Here is a 7,818-nt window from a genome sequence, read left to right as displayed (position 1 = left end):
TTTACATACAGGCTTTGAAACATAAATAATTAATATACTGTTGAGCGGCGTTATTTTAACTTAGACTGAGCGGTATATGTTGACATCTACACTGAGGCCACAAGAATACCAGCCAGATTTAATACAACGTAATATATTTAGTAGGTAGCTTTTAATAGGCAGTTTCTATTACTAAACTATAATTTCATCTAGCTTAAACTAAAATAATAATAAAAACGAAACGAAATACAACAATATGTAGAAGATTAACACCGTTAGTTCTATCTTAAATTACTTGATGAGCAAATTATAGTTTCATGTGATTAACATTTGTGGTTAATATCACATAAAGTGTACGAACAGATAAAAACCACGTAACTCGAGCGCTTTTTAAAGGTAGACTATTCGAAAGCACTCGAGTTATAGTGTTTTATCATTTTATATCAATAAATTTTTAACGTAAATGTTTTTCTGATATCATGAATGTAAAGTATATGTCTATTGATTTCCATGCTTCAATATCGTAACTTTCGATTTCAATACCCCAACTTTCTGAATTTACTCCGTTAACCGGAGTGACTACAACGAAAAATAACTTTTCATCAGCTATTTGCGATTTACACAATTTTTTGCTAATAATCATGCTACCTAAATACTGATACAACAAATAAAACAAAACGAAAAAGGAGTAGCTTATTAAAAACGAATTTAAATTCTACGTCATAATAATTAATAACAAAATAACATAAGTTTAAGATTTTACTATCGTTACCAATTGTTAGTGCTACATGTAACAGCGTTATTAGTTTCATAATAAATATTACTTATATATTCTACAAACTTCAGAGTACGATGCATTATTTTACATATAACTTTTAAAATATTTATATATTTATACAGTCAGGGAAAAACACAAGAAAACATTTGTATGACTTTTTAATGTCCTTACTTGCAAATAGCCAAGTTTCATCTACAAGGGCTCAGGTTTACTATCACATATCTTCAGCCATTGTTTATTTCAGTCATATTGATTAATTAAATTATGAAACTAGTTCTTTTCTTTAAAGATGAGCATCATATTTAATAATTGACACTGATTAAATATGACAATTTATGTAATCTCATGCCGCTGTTGTTTTTGAATTTCGTGCAAAGCTGCACGAGGGCAATCTGCACTAGCCTTCCCTAATTTAGCAGTGTAAGATTGAGGGAAGGCAGCTAGTCATCACCACCCACCGCCAGCTCTTGGGCTACTCTTTTACCAACGAATAGTGGGATTGACCGTCACATTATATACCCCATCGCCACGGCTGAAAAGGCGAACGTGTTTGTCGAACTTATGTTCACAGCTCATGTAAGCTAAAAATCTAATGGTTCGACCTATACTGTAAATAAATGCACTATACAAAGACCAAGTAATACGTTTAGTGTAGATGTCAACGCAAAATGTGTTTTTTGAATTATGAAAGTACGTAAACATAGGATTATAAAATATACATTTTCATCAAAATTCACATTAAACTTACCACTTAATTTGTATTTCATATAGAATTATTGCTTCATTATATTTATTTATATATAATAATTATATATTTTATTTGTTGAATAATTTTTATTGTTCAAATATGTGATTTGTTTATGAATCAGACAAGAATTATTTAATACGTAATCGCTGAGAGTTCTTTTTATATTACTTTTTACGTGTTGTTTTGGCCCAGCATGGCCAAGCGTGTTAAGGAGTGCGACCCGTAATCTGAGGGTCGCGGGTTCGCATCCCCGTCGCGCCAAACATGCTCGCCCTTTCAAGCGTAGGGGCGTTATAAAGTACGGTCAATCCCACTATTCGTTGGTAAAAGAGTAGCCCGAGAGTTGGCGGTGGGTGGTGATGACTAGCTGCCTTCCCTCTAGTCTTACACTACTAAATTAGGGACGGCTAGCACAGATAGCCCTCGAGTAGCTATGTGCGAAATTCCAAAACAAACAAACTTGTTTATACCGGACAGTTCAATAAAAACTAGACCCAAAGATAGTGGTCTCTGTGTTACATCCAATACACTACATACATCATTTTTTCATCCTTTTCTAGTGTCACAGCTACTTTTAGTCTAGAAACATTCGAAATACTAGTAGACGACATCCAGAATTATTTTTAAAAATACATGAGGTCATATGTACGCTTTGAACATTTACTGTTAAGGTGTCATAAACGTTCGGTAAAGTTGTCACAGTACAGCAATTTTGCCATAAGAAAACTACTATGGAACTAAATTAGGGTCTATAGTTTATTGGACCGTACTGCATTCAATCAATTTTCGTACTGTCAGTTTTCTAGCCAACATTCTAGGTAGAGGCCTACTACCGCTTTCTGTCCGCCTACATGGCTGATCAAAGAATTATAACAGCTGCACTGGAGTCTGGCGTGTTATGATTTTACTCTAGGAAGAGAGAAGATCTTACTTTTATTAATAGTGTACGAGTATTTTTGTTAACCCCTGTATTATTGTATCCGATATTTTACATATATTTATAACAATGTTACTCTTCATGAACCTTGAAGGATTTAAACGTAAATATTTTGAATACACTAACCAGTTTTTCAAGTAAACCTAATGTAATGACAAAATGATAATAAATGCCCTCTTGTCAGTAAGAACGTATCGTATTTTCATTTTCGGTGTTCTGACCACATTTTCACTCCAACCATTCTCGTGTATATGTTACATTGAACAAAACTATCTCGGTAATGCTCATTGAAGAAATGGCCAATGTGCGGTAAGGTTAAAATCTATGTTGTGCTCGCAAGGAAAAGTTAAGTGTTGTCCACCTTTAACGTTATTTGTCCTAAACATTCAAAACTTGTTAGATATCACTTACCAATGAAAAGAAAGGTATCAAGGATAAAGACAGCTGAGAAACTAGAATGAGGAGAATTGAAACTGGGGCTGTAAGAGACACATGACCCCAAGTTTGTACTTCTTGATTTGTTAAAAGTATTTGGTAAGTTCCAATTTATGTATAATGCATTTATGCCATTACATGGAAATAAAGCTACATTTTTAATTCGAGAAAGGAAACACATTATGCTAATATAATAAGTTGGCAAACAACGATTTGTAAGCCTAATCAATCAATTTTTGGGGGAGGGCGTATTACATCTATTGACAAAACATTAATCTATCTTATTATTAAAGCTATTTTTTTCTCTGAACAGTAAGTACATTTTGGATTGTGTAGTGTTTAGTGTTAGCACTAAGTTACGTTATGAGTTGTCAGTGCGTTGCCTACCAGGGGTATATAATATTGATTTTTAGCATTATGAGTCTTCAGACTTGCCAATGAGTTGTCTGAGGGCATACAATCTGAAAACGTACACTGAAATGCAATTAAAACAATCCAACATGTTGCTAGTCACATGTTTGTTATGCTATGTGAATATAAAGGTAGCTCTTTTGATACTTTTGCAGGTGCTATATATTTCATTTTGAGGTTTTATCACTTACTGATACGTGTTTATTATATTCTGTAACTTGACATTTCTGAAAGCTCTTCAATACGTTGAAAGTCAACAAATACAGGGGCATATAACAGCTTATTTTGATGAATCTATAACCGTTATCAAATATGTGGTCTCGGTGTCAGCTTTGCCATAAAATGGTCACTATCTGCGTTATATAATCATCAAGATGAGCAAATTTACTATTAATGAACTGAACTAATGCCAAAGTAATTTCCGGTGACAAAAAGTAACAAACACTAACAATCTAGCTATATCGAAGTCCCCAAAAGCTCGCATTTGATATGAAGTTTACCAAACCACTTTTTTTTTATCCATACAGATATACGACTGTCAGGAACAGAGCTAAAAAACTAGTTTTGTGACAGAAAAGTTACGAACCATGAGGACCATTTCTTTTTATTTTCAGCGAAACGCTCATGAGAAATTTCGGGTACTTAAAGTTGCACAAGAACATATCTGGCACCCCCACAAGAAACAAACATTCTTCATGAATTCGGTTTAGTGCCTAGATCTGCTTTACATTATTAGAATTAGTAGCAACGTACCTCTGGGTCGGATTTATAGTTATTTGGCACTACTTATAAAGTTACTATGAAGTATTTATGTCATACTTTAACAGGGACTATGTAATTGAGAGTAAAGTGAGAAGGAATAATATCACTCAGTAGTTAGTAGCATGAGATAAACATACGTTTCGCTATCCTTTTCGTTTTTCAAATTGGGTCTGATACTTTTCCTGTAACAACATTAAAATTAATGAAACTTCAAAGTTGTGAAAAAAATATATAAATGTGAAAGGGAATATTGCTTGACCGGTCATTCTCAAGCAAGTAAATATCTTTCTTTGCTCTTCTTTCACTAGTCATATTTTTATTATTCTAAGTGTCAGTTATATTTTATTATTATCAAAATAATTAAAAAAGACTTTATAACGTCTAAATTGAGTGTTGATTTAGGATAGAGAGTCTGAAGATTAAAATAATTTAAAGACAGAATGTATATCCATATGTTCTTCAGTCTTACTATGCCATTAAGAAATGTAGCTCATATTTTTTGTTCGTTTTGAATTTCGCGCAAAGCTACACGAGGGCTCTCCGCATTAGCCGTTCCTAATTTAGCAGTGTAAGACACGAGGGAAGGCAGCTAGTCATCACCATGCGCCGCCAACTATTGGGCTACTCTTTTACTAACGAATTGTGGGATTTACCGTCACATTATAATCCCCACGGCTGAAAGGGCGAGCGTATTTGGTGTGATGGAGAGTCGAACCCACGATCCTCAGATTACGAGTCGAGTACCTTAACCACCTGGCCATGTTAAGCCCACATTTTTTTAATCTTATCTTCGTCACATTTGGTTTTTTGTCTAAAATTGTTTCATATTAATATTTTTAATGGGTTAGCTTGCTTCAAAATTGCTTATTAACAATTAGAAATTTACATCTAATTAGCTTCTCATAAAAAAAGTTGTAAAATATTTTACACTGTATTTTATAAATTTAACCATATAATATCTGTTTTTATTTGTGTGTTATTGTGTGTGGTACATAATTAAATTTAAGGATTTATTTTCAAACAAATCGAGAATGTTTTTTTAGGGGTACCTTTAAGGTTATTTTTTTGTGTGATTTAAGGTGGTGTGAATACATTTTAAATAATAAATATGAGACTTGACGCCAGTTTTAATGATTGTAGTATTACATAATATAATGCAGTGGTTCCCAACCTGGGGTTTCCAGAACCCTAGGTTCCTAAAAGGAAATACCATCTCATTAAAGGAGTAAATTTTAACGCTGCTGGTGTTTTTAAAAACTGCACACTCAATTATATTTATTGTCTTTTATTTGGTAGTGAAAAATGGGAAAACGAGTTAATTATTAGTTAATAAAAACAGTTTATTGGGTGGACGGAATATTTCAAAAACATGGGATCAGTGGGGAACAAAAGTAATAAAAGGGATCATTGGTGGTGAAAAAGTTGGAAACCACTGAAGTATTGTTTGGCTAATTAACTCCCATAGAACGCATAAGTAGTTTATTTAATTCATTGTATAGACCGTATTGAAACATATGTAATGAAACAGTAATCAACGGTTCATGGGAAATAATACATTTTATTGAAAACTCATTATTTATTTCTTATTCACACATATTTATTTCAATGTGAAATCGTCTGACATAAACGATACTAAGGCTTAAGGGAAACAAGACTAATGAGAAGCTGATATATCATAGAGTATATTTTGATTAAAAGCTTAATTTGCTGTGGAAAATTTTATTTATATTAAACTCAATTTATCTTTTACAATGTTGTTTACAGTTTTTTAGGAAAAAATATGCTAAGCATTTTGCATCTTCGTCAGTGTCAGATCAAAGTCATACAAAAATGCAAATTTTTGAAGTTTATATTGGAAGTAAATGTTTTTGCTGTTGTCACAGTCTTTTCCACCAAAGTATTGGCTTCTGTTCCAAATTTTCAGATTTTTAGAGTTATGTTTCAATGCTGTGTTCAACGATGATTTTGTACCAAAATTCTTTTGTAAGGCTATATACTTAGGGCTTTTTTCGTTTGAAAATATTCGTATGTGTTAAAATTGAAACTGTGCAATGATTTCTCGTATTTTCCTTGAAATATCATTTCTCATTATTTCATTATTATGTCTAAACGTTGAATACATTTGCTTTCTCTTGTAAAATTTTATTTATATAAATTGCGATAAGTACAACGTTTTTACGACAAATTGTAAAATAGAATATAATAAGGATTTGAAATGCTGATTATAAAAGGTCGCAAAAATATAAAGATAATAGAAATAAAACATATAATTAGTAATCATCTCATCTTATTAAAACGTTATGTTAGCTTTATAATGACATTGCTAGCACACAGTTGTTTGTTATTTTCACAATGCTATGAAACTGCTTTATAAGTGTTACTAATGTGAATTTATTATCTGACTCTTATACCAATGATTATATATCAATTTATACTTAATATCAAGTTCGCAAAAGGTAAGTGTAAAACAAGAAATTAAACTTTTCTGTTCCAAGTAGTTTGAGAAGAAAAAGTAATTTCTTCCAAAACTAATTGTAGATCACAATCTGAAAGAGTGTGATACACACTTTATGTTGAGCATATCCACAAATAATGCGACAGAAACTCACTATAGATCTTATTCTAAATAGGATATGAAAAAGAAACACTCTTCAGACAATATTCCTGAAACCTCACGACAAAAACTAAATCAATGTAGGTCTTATTTTAGAATATGAAACAAAGCCCTCTTTATACCATAGTTCTAAAATAACTTTACAAAAACTAAATAATTGTAATCTTATTTCAGAATATGCAACAAAACCATATGAAGTCCATATTCGTAAAATAATACAATGAAAGCTTTCTGTATAATTTTCTCACAAACAATGTGCAACAAAAATACAATACACACATTTTTACAAAAATATGCCACAAAAACTTTCTGTGGATCATATTTCAGAAAAATTGCAACAAAAACTCTCTTTAGGCCGTATTTAAAAATGAATACGACAAACATACTTATGAAGACTATATTAATGGAATGATGGGACTAAACTTTCTATAGGGCATATTCCAGATAGAATGCGACAACAATTCACTTTAGCTTACATCTCAGAAGGAATACAATTTTAGATCGTCACATAATTTCTTAAATAAAAATATAAGCCTTCTTCACAATGAAAAACTTTCCGTACGCCATATTCCAGAAAGAATGTGACAAAACTCATTGTATAGACCATATTAAAGAAGAAATGTGACAAAAAACTCCCAGTATCATTTTCCATAAGAATGTAGTCACATTTAACTGTAGTCCAAACTCCAGAGAAAACAAGACAACAATTATTTGTAGTTCACATTTCAGAAATAATGCGAAATGTATTTTGTACACAACATTTTATAACAAAAACTCACTGGATGAATTCTATTTTAGAAAAACGCGACAAAAACATTATTCTAGAAAGAGTGTTACAGAAATAGTTGTGTTGACCATACTGCAAAAGAACAAATTCTGCAAACTATATTTCATAAATAGTCCAAGATTCTGACGTAAATTAACCATCGTAGTTAATTAAAATTGCTCGACTTAAATAGTGAAAATGCTGTTTATACTGATAAAAAGCAATTTTTTATATCCATAACAAATAGATTAATAGTGAACAAGATTTCGAACAAATAGGTTAATGGTGCACAATGTTATTTTCACTTCCTTGGAGTATGTCGTAAGTTACCTCCTATAAAATCCCCTCTGTTTTTTAAAGTTTAAAATACAGAATTTAGTTAGTTGAT

The sequence above is a fragment of the Tachypleus tridentatus genome, chromosome 13 (assembly GCF_004210375.1).
Source record: "Tachypleus tridentatus isolate NWPU-2018 chromosome 13, ASM421037v1, whole genome shotgun sequence".
In the NCBI taxonomy this organism is placed as follows: domain Eukaryota; kingdom Metazoa; phylum Arthropoda; class Merostomata; order Xiphosura; family Limulidae; genus Tachypleus; species Tachypleus tridentatus.
The sequence above is the reverse complement of the archived record's forward strand: the minus strand, read 5'-3'. Positions refer to the sequence as shown.